Source organism: Pseudorasbora parva, chromosome 8, assembly GCF_024679245.1.
Source record: "Pseudorasbora parva isolate DD20220531a chromosome 8, ASM2467924v1, whole genome shotgun sequence".
NCBI lineage: Eukaryota > Metazoa > Chordata > Actinopteri > Cypriniformes > Gobionidae > Pseudorasbora > Pseudorasbora parva.
Window position 1 is genome coordinate 3,943,731 of NC_090179.1, and position 14,571 is coordinate 3,958,301.

The 14,571-nt window shown below is 40.7% G+C and overlaps 39 non-coding genes across 39 annotated transcripts; all 39 read left to right on the plus strand.

The window, feature by feature from the left end:
- The first annotated feature begins 294 nt into the window (after window positions 1-294).
- Window positions 295-368, plus strand: trnat-agu (transfer RNA threonine (anticodon AGU)). The gene has a single exon. It is a non-coding gene; the product is annotated as a tRNA-Thr (tRNA).
- A 191-nt stretch (window positions 369-559) lies between these two features.
- On the plus strand, window positions 560-633 carry trnat-ugu (transfer RNA threonine (anticodon UGU)). The gene has a single exon. It is a non-coding gene; the product is annotated as a tRNA-Thr (tRNA).
- A 142-nt stretch (window positions 634-775) lies between these two features.
- trnar-ucu (transfer RNA arginine (anticodon UCU)) lies at window positions 776-864 on the plus strand. Its single transcript is given in 2 exon segments — window positions 776-812; window positions 829-864. It is a non-coding gene; the product is annotated as a tRNA-Arg (tRNA).
- Window positions 865-1,405: 541 nt separating this feature from the next.
- On the plus strand, window positions 1,406-1,479 carry trnat-agu (transfer RNA threonine (anticodon AGU)). The gene has a single exon. It is a non-coding gene; the product is annotated as a tRNA-Thr (tRNA).
- A 181-nt stretch (window positions 1,480-1,660) lies between these two features.
- On the plus strand, window positions 1,661-1,734 carry trnat-ugu (transfer RNA threonine (anticodon UGU)). The gene has a single exon. It is a non-coding gene; the product is annotated as a tRNA-Thr (tRNA).
- A 142-nt stretch (window positions 1,735-1,876) lies between these two features.
- On the plus strand, window positions 1,877-1,965 carry trnar-ucu (transfer RNA arginine (anticodon UCU)). The gene is given in 2 exon segments: window positions 1,877-1,913; window positions 1,930-1,965. It is a non-coding gene; the product is annotated as a tRNA-Arg (tRNA).
- Window positions 1,966-2,506: 541 nt separating this feature from the next.
- Window positions 2,507-2,580, plus strand: trnat-agu (transfer RNA threonine (anticodon AGU)). The gene has a single exon. It is a non-coding gene; the product is annotated as a tRNA-Thr (tRNA).
- A 191-nt stretch (window positions 2,581-2,771) lies between these two features.
- trnat-ugu (transfer RNA threonine (anticodon UGU)) lies at window positions 2,772-2,845 on the plus strand. Its single transcript has one exon. It is a non-coding gene; the product is annotated as a tRNA-Thr (tRNA).
- Window positions 2,846-2,987: 142 nt separating this feature from the next.
- On the plus strand, window positions 2,988-3,076 carry trnar-ucu (transfer RNA arginine (anticodon UCU)). Its single transcript is given in 2 exon segments — window positions 2,988-3,024; window positions 3,041-3,076. It is a non-coding gene; the product is annotated as a tRNA-Arg (tRNA).
- Window positions 3,077-3,617: 541 nt separating this feature from the next.
- On the plus strand, window positions 3,618-3,691 carry trnat-agu (transfer RNA threonine (anticodon AGU)). The gene has a single exon. It is a non-coding gene; the product is annotated as a tRNA-Thr (tRNA).
- Window positions 3,692-3,882: 191 nt separating this feature from the next.
- trnat-ugu (transfer RNA threonine (anticodon UGU)) lies at window positions 3,883-3,956 on the plus strand. The gene has a single exon. It is a non-coding gene; the product is annotated as a tRNA-Thr (tRNA).
- Window positions 3,957-4,098: 142 nt separating this feature from the next.
- trnar-ucu (transfer RNA arginine (anticodon UCU)) lies at window positions 4,099-4,187 on the plus strand. Its single transcript is given in 2 exon segments — window positions 4,099-4,135; window positions 4,152-4,187. It is a non-coding gene; the product is annotated as a tRNA-Arg (tRNA).
- Window positions 4,188-4,728: 541 nt separating this feature from the next.
- trnat-agu (transfer RNA threonine (anticodon AGU)) lies at window positions 4,729-4,802 on the plus strand. The gene has a single exon. It is a non-coding gene; the product is annotated as a tRNA-Thr (tRNA).
- A 191-nt stretch (window positions 4,803-4,993) lies between these two features.
- On the plus strand, window positions 4,994-5,067 carry trnat-ugu (transfer RNA threonine (anticodon UGU)). Its single transcript has one exon. It is a non-coding gene; the product is annotated as a tRNA-Thr (tRNA).
- Window positions 5,068-5,209: 142 nt separating this feature from the next.
- trnar-ucu (transfer RNA arginine (anticodon UCU)) lies at window positions 5,210-5,298 on the plus strand. The gene is given in 2 exon segments: window positions 5,210-5,246; window positions 5,263-5,298. It is a non-coding gene; the product is annotated as a tRNA-Arg (tRNA).
- Window positions 5,299-5,839: 541 nt separating this feature from the next.
- trnat-agu (transfer RNA threonine (anticodon AGU)) lies at window positions 5,840-5,913 on the plus strand. Its single transcript has one exon. It is a non-coding gene; the product is annotated as a tRNA-Thr (tRNA).
- A 191-nt stretch (window positions 5,914-6,104) lies between these two features.
- Window positions 6,105-6,178, plus strand: trnat-ugu (transfer RNA threonine (anticodon UGU)). The gene has a single exon. It is a non-coding gene; the product is annotated as a tRNA-Thr (tRNA).
- Window positions 6,179-6,320: 142 nt separating this feature from the next.
- trnar-ucu (transfer RNA arginine (anticodon UCU)) lies at window positions 6,321-6,409 on the plus strand. The gene is given in 2 exon segments: window positions 6,321-6,357; window positions 6,374-6,409. It is a non-coding gene; the product is annotated as a tRNA-Arg (tRNA).
- A 541-nt stretch (window positions 6,410-6,950) lies between these two features.
- On the plus strand, window positions 6,951-7,024 carry trnat-agu (transfer RNA threonine (anticodon AGU)). The gene has a single exon. It is a non-coding gene; the product is annotated as a tRNA-Thr (tRNA).
- Window positions 7,025-7,215: 191 nt separating this feature from the next.
- Window positions 7,216-7,289, plus strand: trnat-ugu (transfer RNA threonine (anticodon UGU)). The gene has a single exon. It is a non-coding gene; the product is annotated as a tRNA-Thr (tRNA).
- Window positions 7,290-7,431: 142 nt separating this feature from the next.
- trnar-ucu (transfer RNA arginine (anticodon UCU)) lies at window positions 7,432-7,520 on the plus strand. Its single transcript is given in 2 exon segments — window positions 7,432-7,468; window positions 7,485-7,520. It is a non-coding gene; the product is annotated as a tRNA-Arg (tRNA).
- Window positions 7,521-8,061: 541 nt separating this feature from the next.
- trnat-agu (transfer RNA threonine (anticodon AGU)) lies at window positions 8,062-8,135 on the plus strand. Its single transcript has one exon. It is a non-coding gene; the product is annotated as a tRNA-Thr (tRNA).
- A 191-nt stretch (window positions 8,136-8,326) lies between these two features.
- On the plus strand, window positions 8,327-8,400 carry trnat-ugu (transfer RNA threonine (anticodon UGU)). Its single transcript has one exon. It is a non-coding gene; the product is annotated as a tRNA-Thr (tRNA).
- Window positions 8,401-8,542: 142 nt separating this feature from the next.
- Window positions 8,543-8,631, plus strand: trnar-ucu (transfer RNA arginine (anticodon UCU)). The gene is given in 2 exon segments: window positions 8,543-8,579; window positions 8,596-8,631. It is a non-coding gene; the product is annotated as a tRNA-Arg (tRNA).
- A 542-nt stretch (window positions 8,632-9,173) lies between these two features.
- trnat-agu (transfer RNA threonine (anticodon AGU)) lies at window positions 9,174-9,247 on the plus strand. The gene has a single exon. It is a non-coding gene; the product is annotated as a tRNA-Thr (tRNA).
- A 191-nt stretch (window positions 9,248-9,438) lies between these two features.
- Window positions 9,439-9,512, plus strand: trnat-ugu (transfer RNA threonine (anticodon UGU)). The gene has a single exon. It is a non-coding gene; the product is annotated as a tRNA-Thr (tRNA).
- Window positions 9,513-9,654: 142 nt separating this feature from the next.
- trnar-ucu (transfer RNA arginine (anticodon UCU)) lies at window positions 9,655-9,743 on the plus strand. Its single transcript is given in 2 exon segments — window positions 9,655-9,691; window positions 9,708-9,743. It is a non-coding gene; the product is annotated as a tRNA-Arg (tRNA).
- A 541-nt stretch (window positions 9,744-10,284) lies between these two features.
- On the plus strand, window positions 10,285-10,358 carry trnat-agu (transfer RNA threonine (anticodon AGU)). Its single transcript has one exon. It is a non-coding gene; the product is annotated as a tRNA-Thr (tRNA).
- Window positions 10,359-10,549: 191 nt separating this feature from the next.
- On the plus strand, window positions 10,550-10,623 carry trnat-ugu (transfer RNA threonine (anticodon UGU)). The gene has a single exon. It is a non-coding gene; the product is annotated as a tRNA-Thr (tRNA).
- Window positions 10,624-10,765: 142 nt separating this feature from the next.
- On the plus strand, window positions 10,766-10,854 carry trnar-ucu (transfer RNA arginine (anticodon UCU)). Its single transcript is given in 2 exon segments — window positions 10,766-10,802; window positions 10,819-10,854. It is a non-coding gene; the product is annotated as a tRNA-Arg (tRNA).
- A 541-nt stretch (window positions 10,855-11,395) lies between these two features.
- On the plus strand, window positions 11,396-11,469 carry trnat-agu (transfer RNA threonine (anticodon AGU)). Its single transcript has one exon. It is a non-coding gene; the product is annotated as a tRNA-Thr (tRNA).
- A 191-nt stretch (window positions 11,470-11,660) lies between these two features.
- Window positions 11,661-11,734, plus strand: trnat-ugu (transfer RNA threonine (anticodon UGU)). Its single transcript has one exon. It is a non-coding gene; the product is annotated as a tRNA-Thr (tRNA).
- A 142-nt stretch (window positions 11,735-11,876) lies between these two features.
- Window positions 11,877-11,965, plus strand: trnar-ucu (transfer RNA arginine (anticodon UCU)). Its single transcript is given in 2 exon segments — window positions 11,877-11,913; window positions 11,930-11,965. It is a non-coding gene; the product is annotated as a tRNA-Arg (tRNA).
- Window positions 11,966-12,506: 541 nt separating this feature from the next.
- Window positions 12,507-12,580, plus strand: trnat-agu (transfer RNA threonine (anticodon AGU)). The gene has a single exon. It is a non-coding gene; the product is annotated as a tRNA-Thr (tRNA).
- A 191-nt stretch (window positions 12,581-12,771) lies between these two features.
- trnat-ugu (transfer RNA threonine (anticodon UGU)) lies at window positions 12,772-12,845 on the plus strand. Its single transcript has one exon. It is a non-coding gene; the product is annotated as a tRNA-Thr (tRNA).
- A 142-nt stretch (window positions 12,846-12,987) lies between these two features.
- Window positions 12,988-13,076, plus strand: trnar-ucu (transfer RNA arginine (anticodon UCU)). The gene is given in 2 exon segments: window positions 12,988-13,024; window positions 13,041-13,076. It is a non-coding gene; the product is annotated as a tRNA-Arg (tRNA).
- Window positions 13,077-13,617: 541 nt separating this feature from the next.
- trnat-agu (transfer RNA threonine (anticodon AGU)) lies at window positions 13,618-13,691 on the plus strand. The gene has a single exon. It is a non-coding gene; the product is annotated as a tRNA-Thr (tRNA).
- A 191-nt stretch (window positions 13,692-13,882) lies between these two features.
- Window positions 13,883-13,956, plus strand: trnat-ugu (transfer RNA threonine (anticodon UGU)). Its single transcript has one exon. It is a non-coding gene; the product is annotated as a tRNA-Thr (tRNA).
- A 142-nt stretch (window positions 13,957-14,098) lies between these two features.
- On the plus strand, window positions 14,099-14,187 carry trnar-ucu (transfer RNA arginine (anticodon UCU)). The gene is given in 2 exon segments: window positions 14,099-14,135; window positions 14,152-14,187. It is a non-coding gene; the product is annotated as a tRNA-Arg (tRNA).
- Window positions 14,188-14,571: the final 384 nt, after the last annotated feature.

The window sequence follows — 14,571 nt, forward strand, 5'->3', positions numbered from 1 at the left end:
GGCCACCTACCTAGCAAGAAATGCTTTCCATTTCTGCTAGCTTAAATAGAGTTTAGATTTATTGTAAATGGAGGTTCACAACACATTTGAGACACGAGTATTGAGAGATTTTAACCAAAATGAAATGATTTGAGACATTCCCTTATTCCTCAATAGAAGCCTGCACACTTTTCAGCTTTTGGAAATAATCCTCTAACTTCAAAGGAACCTAATCATGACTTAATCAGCTCTTTTCCTGACATGCTACCTCTTTTAGACTTTGAATACAAAAGTATCAAACCAAAGTAAGTACCTGGCGCTGTGGCTTCGTTGGTTAAAGCGCCTGTCTAGTAAACAGGAGATCCTGGGTTCGAATCCCAGCAGTGCCTAAAATGTGTGCCTTCTACTAGTATTCATCCAAACTTTTCAGATGTAAAAGTCTCTACAGGACACACCTTCTGGACTTCTAGGTTGTGAATAAAGGCTCAAAGGGAAAACTTTCATGAGGTAATCAGCTGTTTTCAAGATGTGCTACCTCTTTAAGGCTTTATATACCAACAAAATGCTTTGCATTACAGCTGGCGCTGTGGCTTAGTTGGTCAAAGCGCCTGTCTTGTAAACAGGAGATCCTGGGTTCAAATCCCAGCAGTGCCTATGCCACAGGATATGTGGGAGCACTTTTAAACTTTTCACATTTGAAAGTCTTTACATGCTGAACAGTGTGTATCAGCAAGGAAGAACTGGAAAGCTAAGAAGTGCTGGACAAGGCATAGTGCCTTGGAAAGTGTGTTCTTGTGGCTCTGTGGCGCAATGGATAGCGCATTGGACTTCTAGGTTGTGAATGGAGGTATTCAAAGGCTGTGGGTTCGAGTCCCACCAGAGTCATCCATAAAAACTTTTGCTCAGATATCTTTGTGTTGGACAAGCATATGCTTAAACCTTTTCGGACATGAAGTATTTCAGAAGCCTAACTTTCCTCTTCGTCTTATTTCCCCTGTTGGACACACCCAGCTCAGATTACAGAATACTCTACTAATTAGCTCACGTCAAGTCCCCATTTTTAAAAAAGGAATATAACAAGAATGGTTTGAAAAACACTGGTTTAGGCCAAAAACTGCTACTGCCAATTGATGGCCACCTACCTAGCAAGAAATGCTTTCCATTTCTGCTAGCTTAAATAGAGTTTAGATTTATTGTAAATGGAGGTTCACAACACATTTGAGACACGAGTATTGAGAGATTTTAACCAAAATGAAATGATTTGAGACATTCCCTTATTCCTCAATAGAAGCCTGCACACTTTTCAGCTTTTGGAAATAATCCTCTAACTTCAAAGGAACCTAATCATGACTTAATCAGCTCTTTTCCTGACATGCTACCTCTTTTAGACTTTGAATACAAAAGTATCAAACCAAAGTAAGTACCTGGCGCTGTGGCTTAGTTGGTTAAAGCGCCTGTCTAGTAAACAGGAGATCCTGGGTTCGAATCCCAGCAGTGCCTAAAATGTGTGCCTTCTACTAGTATTCATCCAAACTTTTCAGATGTAAAAGTCTCTACAGGACACACCTTCTGGACTTCTAGGTTGTGAATAAAGGCTCAAAGGGAAAACTTTCATGAGGTAATCAAGATGTGCTACCTCTTTAAGGCTTTATATACCAACAAAATGCTTTGCATTACAGCTGGCGCTGTGGCTTAGTTGGTCAAAGCGCCTGTCTTGTAAACAGGAGATCCTGGGTTCAAATCCCAGCAGTGCCTATGCCACAGGATATGTGGGAGCACTTTTAAACTTTTCACATTTGAAAGTCTTTACATGCTGAACAGTGTGTATCAGCAAGGAAGAACTGGAAAGCTAAGAAGTGCTGGACAAGGCATAGTGCCTTGGAAAGTGTGTTCTTGTGGCTCTGTGGCGCAATGGATAGCGCATTGGACTTCTAGGTTGTGAATGGAGGTATTCAAAGGCTGTGGGTTCGAGTCCCACCAGAGTCATCCATAAAAACTTTTGCTCAGATATCTTTGTGTTGGACAAGCATATGCTTAAACCTTTTCGGACATGAAGTATTTCAGAAGCCTAACTTTCCTCTTCGTCTTATTTCCCCTGTTGGACACACCCAGCTCAGATTACAGAATACTCTACTAATTAGCTCACGTCAAGTCCCCATTTTTAAAAAAGGAATATAACAAGAATGGTTTGAAAAACACTGGTTTAGGCCAAAAACTGCTACTGCCAATTGATGGCCACCTACCTAGCAAGAAATGCTTTCCATTTCTGCTAGCTTAAATAGAGTTTAGATTTATTGTAAATGGAGGTTCACAACACATTTGAGACACGAGTATTGAGAGATTTTAACCAAAATGAAATGATTTGAGACATTCCCTTATTCCTCAATAGAAGCCTGCACACTTTTCAGCTTTTGGAAATAATCCTCTAACTTCAAAGGAACCTAATCATGACTTAATCAGCTCTTTTCCTGACATGCTACCTCTTTTAGACTTTGAATACAAAAGTATCAAACCAAAGTAAGTACCTGGCGCTGTGGCTTAGTTGGTTAAAGCGCCTGTCTAGTAAACAGGAGATCCTGGGTTCGAATCCCAGCAGTGCCTAAAATGTGTGCCTTCTACTAGTATTCATCCAAACTTTTCAGATGTAAAAGTCTCTACAGGACACACCTTCTGGACTTCTAGGTTGTGAATAAAGGCTCAAAGGGAAAACTTTCATGAGGTAATCAGCTGTTTTCAAGATGTGCTACCTCTTTAAGGCTTTATATACCAACAAAATGCTTTGCATTACAGCTGGCGCTGTGGCTTAGTTGGTCAAAGCGCCTCTCTTGTAAACAGGAGATCCTGGGTTCAAATCCCAGCAGTGCCTATGCCACAGGATATGTGGGAGCACTTTTAAACTTTTCACATTTGAAAGTCTTTACATGCTGAACAGTGTGTATCAGCAAGGAAGAACTGGAAAGCTAAGAAGTGCTGGACAAGGCATAGTGCCTTGGAAAGTGTGTTCTTGTGGCTCTGTGGCGCAATGGATAGCGCATTGGACTTCTAGGTTGTGAATGGAGGTATTCAAAGGCTGTGGGTTCGAGTCCCACCAGAGTCATCCATAAAAACTTTTGCTCAGATATCTTTGTGTTGGACAAGCATATGCTTAAACCTTTTCGGACATGAAGTATTTCAGAAGCCTAACTTTCCTCTTCGTCTTATTTCCCCTGTTGGACACACCCAGCTCAGATTACAGAATACTCTACTAATTAGCTCACGTCAAGTCCCCATTTTTAAAAAAGGAATATAACAAGAATGGTTTGAAAAACACTGGTTTAGGCCAAAAACTGCTACTGCCAATTGATGGCCACCTACCTAGCAAGAAATGCTTTCCATTTCTGCTAGCTTAAATAGAGTTTAGATTTATTGTAAATGGAGGTTCACAACACATTTGAGACACGAGTATTGAGAGATTTTAACCAAAATGAAATGATTTGAGACATTCCCTTATTCCTCAATAGAAGCCTGCACACTTTTCAGCTTTTGGAAATAATCCTCTAACTTCAAAGGAACCTAATCATGACTTAATCAGCTCTTTTCCTGACATGCTACCTCTTTTAGACTTTGAATACAAAAGTATCAAACCAAAGTAAGTACCTGGCGCTGTGGCTTAGTTGGTTAAAGCGCCTGTCTAGTAAACAGGAGATCCTGGGTTCGAATCCCAGCATTGCCTAAAATGTGTGCCTTCTACTAGTATTCATCCAAACTTTTCAGATGTAAAAGTCTCTACAGGACACACCTTCTGGACTTCTAGGTTGTGAATAAAGGCTCAAAGGGAAAACTTTCATGAGGTAATCAGCTGTTTTCAAGATGTGCTACCTCTTTAAGGCTTTATATACCAACAAAATGCTTTGCATTACAGCTGGCGCTGTGGCTTAGTTGGTCAAAGCGCCTGTCTTGTAAACAGGAGATCCTGGGTTCAAATCCCAGCAGTGCCTATGCCACAGGATATGTGGGAGCACTTTTAAACTTTTCACATTTGAAAGTCTTTACATGCTGAACAGTGTGTATCAGCAAGGAAGAACTGGAAAGCTAAGAAGTGCTGGACAAGGCATAGTGCCTTGGAAAGTGTGTTCTTGTGGCTCTGTGGCGCAATGGATAGCGCATTGGACTTCTAGGTTGTGAATGGAGGTATTCAAAGGCTGTGGGTTCGAGTCCCACCAGAGTCATCCATAAAAACTTTTGCTCAGATATCTTTGTGTTGGACAAGCATATGCTTAAACCTTTTCGGACATGAAGTATTTCAGAAGCCTAACTTTCCTCTTCGTCTTATTTCCCCTGTTGGACACACCCAGCTCAGATTACAGAATACTCTACTAATTAGCTCACGTCAAGTCCCCATTTTTAAAAAAGGAATATAACAAGAATGGTTTGAAAAACACTGGTTTAGGCCAAAAACTGCTACTGCCAATTGATGGCCACCTACCTAGCAAGAAATGCTTTCCATTTCTGCTAGCTTAAATAGAGTTTAGATTTATTGTAAATGGAGGTTCACAACACATTTGAGACACGAGTATTGAGAGATTTTAACCAAAATGAAATGATTTGAGACATTCCCTTATTCCTCAATAGAAGCCTGCACACTTTTCAGCTTTTGGAAATAATCCTCTAACTTCAAAGGAACCTAATCATGACTTAATCAGCTCTTTTCCTGACATGCTACCTCTTTTAGACTTTGAATACAAAAGTATCAAACCAAAGTAAGTACCTGGCGCTGTGGCTTAGTTGGTTAAAGCGCCTGTCTAGTAAACAGGAGATCCTGGGTTCGAATCCCAGCAGTGCCTAAAATGTGTGCCTTCTACTAGTATTCATCCAAACTTTTCAGATGTAAAAGTCTCTACAGGACACACCTTCTGGACTTCTAGGTTGTGAATAAAGGCTCAAAGGGAAAACTTTCATGAGGTAATCAGCTGTTTTCAAGATGTGCTACCTCTTTAAGGCTTTATATACCAACAAAATGCTTTGCATTACAGCTGGCGCTGTGGCTTAGTTGGTCAAAGCGCCTGTCTTGTAAACAGGAGATCCTGGGTTCAAATCCCAGCAGTGCCTATGCCACAGGATATGTGGGAGAACTTTTAAACTTTTCACATTTGAAAGTCTTTACATGCTGAACAGTGTGTATCAGCAAGGAAGAACTGGAAAGCTAAGAAGTGCTGGACAAGGCATAGTGCCTTGGAAAGTGTGTTGTTGTGGCTCTGTGGCGCAATGGATAGCGCATTGGACTTCTAGGTTGTGAATGGAGGTATTCAAAGGCTGTGGGTTCGAGTCCCACCAGAGTCATCCATAAAAACTTTTGCTCAGATATCTTTGTGTTGGACAAGCATATGCTTAAACCTTTTCGGACATGAAGTATTTCAGAAGCCTAACTTTCCTCTTCGTCTTATTTCCCCTGTTGGACACACCCAGCTCAGATTACAGAATACTCTACTAATTAGCTCACGTCAAGTCCCCATTTTTAAAAAAGGAATATAACAAGAATGGTTTGAAAAACACTGGTTTAGGCCAAAAACTGCTACTGCCAATTGATGGCCACCTACCTAGCAAGAAATGCTTTCCATTTCTGCTAGCTTAAACAGAGTTTAGATTTATTGTAAATGGAGGTTCACAACACATTTGAGACACGAGTATTGAGAGATTTTAACCAAAATGAAATGATTTGAGACATTCCCTTATTCCTCAATAGAAGCCTGCACACTTTTCAGCTTTTGGAAATAATCCTCTAACTTCATAGGAACCTAATCATGACTTAATCAGCTCTTTTCCTGACATGCTACCTCTTTTAGACTTTGAATACAAAAGTATCAAACCAAGGCAAGTATCTGGCGCTGTGGCTTAGTTGGTTAAAGCGCCTGTCTAGTAAACAGGAGATCCTGGGTTCGAATCCCAGCAGTGCCTAAAATGTGTAGCTTCTACTAGTATTCATCCAAACTTTTCAGATGTAAAAGTCTCTACAGGACACACCTTCTGGACTTCTAGGTTGTGAATAAAGGCTCAAAGGGAAAACTTTCATGAGGTAATCAGCTGTTTTCAAGATGTGCTACCTCTTTAAGGCTTTATATACCAACAAAATGCTTTGTGTGACAGCTGGCGCTGTGGCTTAGTTGGTCAAAGCGCCTGTCTTGTAAACAGGAGATCCTGGGTTCAAATCCCAGCAGTGCCTATGCCACAGGATATGTGGGAGCACTTTTAAACTTTTCACATTTGAAAGTCTTTACATGCTGAACAGTGTGTATCAGCAAGGAAGAACTGGAAAGCTAAGAAGTGCTGGACAAGGCATAGTGCCTTGGAAAGTGTGTTTTTGTGGCTTTGTGGCGCAATGGATAGCGCATTGGACTTCTAGGTTGTGAATGGAGGTATTCAAAGGCTGTGGGTTCGAGTCCCACCAGAGTCATCCATAAAAACTTTTGCTCAGATATCTTTGTGTTGGACAAGCATATGCTTAAACCTTTTCGGACATGAAGTATTTCAGAAGCCTACCTTTCCTCTTCGTCTTATTTCCCCTGTTGGACACACCCAGCTCAGATTACAGAATACTCTACTAATTAGCTCACGTCAAGTCCCCATTTTTAAAAAAGGAATATAACAAGAATGGTTTGAAAAACACTGGTTTAGGCCAAAAACTGCTACTGCCAATTGATGGCCACCTACCTAGCAAGAAATGCTTTCCATTTCTGCTAGCTTAAATAGAGTTTAGATTTATTGTAAATGGAGGTTCACAACACATTTGAGACACGAGTATTGAGAGATTTTAAACAAAATGAAATGATTTGAGACATTCCCTTATTCCTCAATAGAAGCCTGCACACTTTTCAGCTTTTGGAAATAATCCTCTAACTTCAAAGGAACCTAATCATGACTTAATCAGCTCTTTTCCTGACATGCTACCTCTTTTAGACTTTGAATACAAAAGTATCAAACCAAAGTAAGTATCTGGCGCTGTGGCTTAGTTGGTTAAAGCGCCTGTCTAGTAAACAGGAGATCCTGGGTTCGAATCCCAGCAGTGCCTAAAATGTGTGGCTTCTACTAGTATTCATCCAAACTTTTCAGATGTAAAAGTCTCTACAGGACACACCTTCTGGACTTCTAGGTTGTGAATAAAGGCTCAAAGGGAAAACTTTCATGAGGTAATCAGCTGTTTTCAAGATGTGCTACCTCTTTAAGGCTTTATATACCAACAAAATGCTTTGCATTACAGCTGGCGCTGTGGCTTAGTTGGTCAAAGTGCCTGTCTTGTAAACAGGAGATCCTGGGTTCAAATCCCAGCAGTGCCTATGCCACAGGATACGTGGGAGCACTTTTAAACTTTTCACATTTGAAAGTCTTTACATGCTGAACAGTGTGTATCAGCAAGAAAGAACTGGAAAGCTAAGAAGTGCTGGACAAGGCATAGTGCCTTGGAAAGTGTGTTCTTGTGGCTCTGTGGCGCAATGGATAGCGCATTGGACTTCTAGGTTGTGAATGGAGGTATTCAAAGGCTGTGGGTTCGAGTCCCACCAGAGTCATCCATAAAAACTTTTGCTCAGATATCTTTGTGTTGGACAAGCATATGCTTAAACCTTTTCGGACATGAAGTATTTCAGAAGCCTACCTTTCCTCTTCGTCTTATTTCCCCTGTTGGACACACCCAGCTCAGATTACAGAATACTCTACTAATTAGCTCACGTCAAGTCCCCATTTTTAAAAAAGGAATATAATAAGAATGGTTTGAAAAACACTGGTTTAGGCCAAAAACTGCTACTGCCAATTGATGGCCACCTACCTAGCAAGAAATGCTTTCCATTTCTGCTAGCTTAAATAGAGTTTAGATTTATTGTAAATGGAGGTTCACAACACATTTGAGACACGAGTATTGAGAGATTTTAACCAAAATGAAATGATTTGAGACATTCCCTTATTCCTCAATAGAAGCCTGCACACTTTTCAGCTTTTGGAAATAATCCTCTAACTTCAAAGGAACCTAATCATGACTTAATCAGCTCTTTTCCTGACATGCTACCTCTTTTAGACTTTGAATACAAAAGTATCAAACCAAAGTAAGTACCTGGCGCTGTGGCTTAGTTGGTTAAAGCGCCTGTCTAGTAAACAGGAGATCCTGGGTTCGAATCCCAGCAGTGCCTAAAATGTGTGGCTTCTACTAGTATTCATCCAAACTTTTCAGATGTAAAAGTCTCTACAGGACACACCTTCTGGACTTCTAGGTTGTGAATAAAGGCTCAAAGGGAAAACTTTCATGAGGTAATCAGCTGTTTTCAAGATGTGCTACCTCTTTAAGGCTTTATATACCAACAAAAAGCTTTGCATTACAGCTGGCACTGTGGCTTAGTTGGTCAAAGCGCCTGTCTTGTAAACAGGAGATCCTGGGTTCAAATCCCAGCAGTGCCTATGCCACAGGATATGTGGGAGCACTTTTAAACTTTTCACATTTGAAAGTCTTTACATGCTGAACAGTGTGTATCAGCAAGGAAGAACTGGAAAGCTAAGAAGTGCTGGACAAGGCATAGTGCCTTGGAAAGTGTGTTCTTGTGGCTCTGTGGCGCAATGGATAGCGCATTGGACTTCTAGGTTGTGAATGGAGGTATTCAAAGGCTGTGGGTTCGAGTCCCACCAGAGTCATCCATAAAAACTTTTGCTCAGATATCTTTGTGTTGGACAAGCATATGCTTAAACCTTTTCGGACATGAAGTATTTCAGAAGCCTACCTTTCCTCTTCGTCTAATTTCCCCTGTTGGACACACCCAGCTCAGATTACAGAATACTCTACTAATTAGCTCACGTCAAGTCCCCATTTTTAAAAAAAGGAATATAACAAGAATGGTTTGAAAAACACTGGTTTAGGCCAAAAACTGCTACTGCCAATTGATGGCCACCTACCTAGCAAGAAATGCTTTCCATTTCTGCTAGCTTAAACAGAGTTTAGATTTATTGTAAATGGAGGTTCACAACACATTTGAGACACGAGTATTGAGAGATTTTAACCAAAATGAAATGATTTGAGACATTCCCTTATTCCTCAATAGAAGCCTGCACACTTTTCAGCTTTTGGAAATAATCCTCTAACTTCAAAGGAACCTAATCATGACTTAATCAGCTCTTTTCCTGACATGCTACCTCTTTTAGACTTTGAATACAAAAGTATCAAACCAAAGTAAGTATCTGGCGCTGTGACTTAGTTGGTTAAAGCGCCTGTCTAGTAAACAGGAGATCCTGGGTTCGAATCCCAGCAGTGCCTAAAATGTGTGGCTTCTACTAGTATTCATCCAAACTTTTCAGATGTAAAAGTCTCTACAGGACACACCTTCTGGACTTCTAGGTTGTGAATAAAGGCTCAAAGGGAAAACTTTCATGAGGTAATCAGCTGTTTTCAAGATGTGCTACCTCTTTAAGGCTTTATATACCAACAAAATGCTTTGCATTACAGCTGGCGCTGTGGCTTAGTTGGTCAAAGTGCCTGTCTTGTAAACAGGAGATCCTGGGTTCAAATCCCAGCAGTGCCTATGCCACAGGATACGTGGGAGCACTTTTAAACTTTTCACATTTGAAAGTCTTTACATGCTGAACAGTGTGTATCAGCAAGAAAGAACTGGAAAGCTAAGAAGTGCTGGACAAGGCATAGTGCCTTGGAAAGTGTGTTCTTGTGGCTCTGTGGCGCAATGGATAGCGCATTGGACTTCTAGGTTGTGAATGGAGGTATTCAAAGGCTGTGGGTTCGAGTCCCACCAGAGTCATCCATAAAAACTTTTGCTCAGATATCTTTGTGTTGGACAAGCATATGCTTAAACCTTTTCGGACATGAAGTATTTCAGAAGCCTAACTTTCCTCTTCGTCTTATTTCCCCTGTTGGACACACCCAGCTCAGATTACAGAATACTCTACTAATTAGCTCACGTCAAGTCCCCATTTTTAAAAAAGGAATATAACAAGAATGGTTTGAAAAACACTGGTTTAGGCCAAAAACTGCTACTGCCAATTGATGGCCACCTACCTAGCAAGAAATGCTTTCCATTTCTGCTAGCTTAAATAGAGTTTAGATTTATTGTAAATGGAGGTTCACAACACATTTGAGACACGAGTATTGAGAGATTTTAACCAAAATGAAATGATTTGAGACATTCCCTTATTCCTCAATAGAAGCCTGCACACTTTTCAGCTTTTGGAAATAATCCTCTAACTTCAAAGGAACCTATCCATGACTTAATCAGCTCTTTTCCTGACATGCTACCTCTTTTAGACTTTGAATACAAAAGTATCAAACCAAGGTAAGTATCTGGCGCTGTGGCTTAGTTGGTTAAAGCGCCTGTCTAGTAAACAGGAGATCCTGGGTTCGAATCCCAGCAGTGCCTAAAATGTGTGGCTTCTACTAGTATTCATCCAAACTTTTCAGATGTAAAAGTCTCTACAGGACACACCTTCTGGACTTCTAGGTTGTGAATAAAGGCTCAAAGGGAAAACTTTCATGAGGTAATCAGCTGTTTTCAAGATGTGCTACCTCTTTAAGGCTTTATATACCAACAAAATGCTTTGCATTACAGCTGGCGCTGTGGCTTAGTTGGTCAAAGCGCCTGTCTTGTAAACAGGAGATCCTGGGTTCAAATCCCAGCAGTGCCTATGCCACAGGATATGTGGGAGCACTTTTAAACTTTTCACATTTGAAAGTCTTTACATGCTGAACAGTGTGTATCAGCAAGGAAGAACTGGAAAGCTAAGAAGTGCTGGACAAGGCATAGTGCCTTGGAAAGTGTGTTGTTGTGGCTCTGTGGCGCAATGGATAGCGCATTGGACTTCTAGGTTGTGAATGGAGGTATTCAAAGGCTGTGGGTTTGAGTCCCACCAGAGTCATCCATAAAAACTTTTGCTCAGATATCTTTGTGTTGGACAAGCATATGCTTAAACCTTTTCGGACATGAAGTATTTCAGAAGCCTAACTTTCCTCTTCGTCTTATTTCCCCTGTTGGACACACCCAGCTCAGATTACAGAATACTCTACTAATTAGCTCACGTCAAGTCCCCATTTTTAAAAAAGGAATATAACAAGAATGGTTTGAAAAACACTGGTTTAGGCCAAAAACTGCTACTGCCAATTGATGGCCACCTACCTAGCAAGAAATGCTTTCCATTTCTGCTAGCTTAAACAGAGTTTAGATTTATTGTAAATGGAGGTTCACAACACATTTGAGACACGAGTATTGAGAGATTTTAACCAAAATGAAATGATTTGAGACATTCCCTTTTTGCTCAAAAGAAGCATGCACACTTTTCAGCTTTTGGAAATAATCCTCTAACTTCAAAGGAACCTAATCATGACTTAATCAGCTCTTTTCCTGACATGCTACCTCTTTTAGACTTTGAATACAAAAGTATCAAACCAAAGTAAGTACCTGGCGCTGTGGCTTAGTTGGTTAAAGCGCCTGTCTAGTAAACAGGAGATCCTGGGTTCGAATCCCAGCAGTGCCTAAAATGTGTGGCTTCTACTAGTATTCATCCAAACTTTTCAGATGTAAAAGTCTCTACAGGACACACCTTCTGGACTTCTAGGTTGTGAATAAAGGCTCAAAGGGAAAACTTTCATGAGGTAATCAGCTGTTTTCAAGATGTGCTACCTCTTTAAGGCTTTATATACCAACAAAATGCTTTGCATTACAGCTGGCGCTGTGGCTTAGTTGGTCAAAGCGCCTGTCTTGTAAACAGGAGATCCTGGGTTCAAATCCCAGCAGTGCCTATGCCACAGGATATGTGGGAGCACTTTTAAACTTTTCACATTTGAAAGTCTTTACATGCTGAACAGTGTGTATCAGCAAGGAAGAACTGGAAAGCTAAGAAGTGCTGGACAAGGCATAGTGCCTTGGAAAGCGTATTCTTGTGGCTCTATGGCGCAATGGATAGCGCATTGGACTTCTAGGTTGTGAATGGAGGTATTCAAAGGCTGTGGATTCGAGTCCCACCAGAGTCATCCATTAAACCTTTTGCTCAGATATCTTTGTGTTGGACAAGCATATGCTTAAACCTTTTCGGACATGAAGTATTTCAGAAGCCTAACTTTCCTCTTCGTCTTATTTCCCCTGTTGGACACACCCAGCTCAGATTACAGAATACTCTACTAATTAGCTCACGTCAAGTCCCCATTTTTAAAAAAGGAATATAACAAGAATGGTTTGAAAAACACTGGTTTAGGCCAAAAACTGCTACTGCCAATTGATGGCCACCTACCTAGCAAGAAATGCTTTCCATTTCTGCTAGCTTAAATAGAGTTTAGATTTATTGTAAATGGAGGTTCACAACACATTTGAGACACGAGTATTGAGAGATTTTAACCAAAATGAAATGATTTGAGACATTCCCTTATTCCTCAATAGAAGCCTGCACACTTTTCAGCTTTTGGAAATAATCCTCTAACTTCAAAGGAACCTAATCATGACTTAATCAGCTCTTTTCCTGACATGCTACCTCTTTTAGACTTTGAATACAAAAGTATCAAACCAAAGTAAGTACCTGGCGCTGTGGCTTAGTTGGTTAAAGCGCCTGTCTAGTAAACAGGAGATCCTGGGTTCGAATCCCAGCAGTGCCTAAAATGTGTGCCTTCTACTAGTATTCATCCAAACTTTTCAGATGTAAAAGTCTCTACAGGACACACCTTCTGGACTTCTAGGTTGTGAATAAAGGCTCAAAGGGAAAACTTTCATGAGGTAATCAGCTGTTTTCAAGATGTGCTACCTCTTTAAGGCTTTATATACCAACAAAATGCCTTGCATTACAGCTGGCGCTGTGGCTTAGTTGGTCAAAGCGCCTGTCTTGTAAACAGGAGATCCTGGGTTCAAATCCCAGCAGTGCCTATGCCACAGGATATGTGGGAGCACTTTTAAACTTTTCACATTTGAAAGTCTTTACATGCTGAACAGTGTGTATCAGCAAGGAAGAACTGGAAAGCTAAGAAGTGCTGGACAAGGCATAGTGCCTTGGAAAGTGTGTTGTTGTGGCTCTGTGGCGCAATGGATAGCGCATTGGACTTCTAGGTTGTGAATGGAGGTATTCAAAGGCTGTGGGTTCGAGTCCCACCAGAGTCATCCATAAAAACTTTTGCTCAGATATCTTTGTGTTGGACAAGCATATGCTTAAACCTTTTCGGACATGAAGTATTTCAGAAGCCTAACTTTCCTCTTCGTCTTATTTCCCCTGTTGGACACACCCAGCTCAGATTACAGAATACTCTACTAATTAGCTCACGTCAAGTCCCCATTTTTAAAAAAGGAATATAACAAGAATGGTTTGAAAAACACTAGTTTAGGCCAAAAACTGCTACTGCCAATTGATGGCCACCTACCTAGCAAGAAATGCTTTCCATTTCTGCTAGCTTAAATAGAGTTTAGATTTATTGTAAATGGAGGTTCACAACACATTTGAGACACGAGTATTGAGAGATTTTAACCAAAATGAAATGATTTGAGACATTCCCTTATTCCTCAATAGAAGCCTGCACACTTTTCAGCTTTTGGAAATAATCCTCTAACTTCAAAGGAACCTAATCATGACTTAATCAGCTCTTTTCCTGACATGCTACCTCTTTTAGACTTTGAATACAAAAGTATCAAACCAAAGTAAGTACCTGGCGCTGTGGCTTAGTTGGTTAAAGCGCCTGTCTAGTAAACAGGAGATCCTGGGTTTGAATCCCAGCAGTGCCTAAAATGTGTGGCTTCTACTAGTATTCATCCAAACTTTTCAGATGTAAAAGTCTCTACAGGACACACCTTCTGGACTTCTAGGTTGTGAATAAAGGCTCAAAGGGAAAACTTTCATGAGGTAATCAGCTGTTTTCAAGATGTGCTACCTCTTTAAGGCTTTATATACCAACAAAATGCTTTGCATTACAGCTGGCGCTGTGGCTTAGTTGGTCAAAGCGCCTGTCTTGTAAACAGGAGATCCTGGGTTCAAATCCCAGCAGTGCCTATGCCACAGGATATGTGGGAGCACTTTTAAACTTTTCACATTTGAAAGTCTTTACATGCTGAACAGTGTGTATCAGCAAGGAAGAACTGGAAAGCTAAGAAGTGCTGGACAAGGCATAGTGCCTTGGAAAGCGTATTCTTGTGGCTCTATGGCGCAATGGATAGCGCATTGGACTTCTAGGTTGTGAATGGAGGTATTCAAAGGCTGTGGATTCGAGTCCCACCAGAGTCATCCATTAAACCTTTTGCTCAGATATCTTTGTGTTGGACAAGCATATGCTTAAACCTTTTCGGACATGAAGTATTTTAGAAGCCTAACTTTCCTCTTCGTCTTATTTCCCCTGTTGGACACACCCAGCTCAGATTACAGAATACTCTACTAATTAGCTCACGTCAAGTCCCCATTTTTAAAAAAGGAATATAACAAGAATGGTTTGAAAAACACTGGTTTAGGCCAAAAACTGCTACTGCCAATTGATGGCCACCTACCTAGCAAGAAATGCTTTCCATTTCTGCTAGCTTAAATAGAGTTTAGATTTATTGTAAATGGAGGTTCACAACACATTTGAGACACGAGTATTGAGAGATTTTAACCAAAATGAAATGATTTGAGACA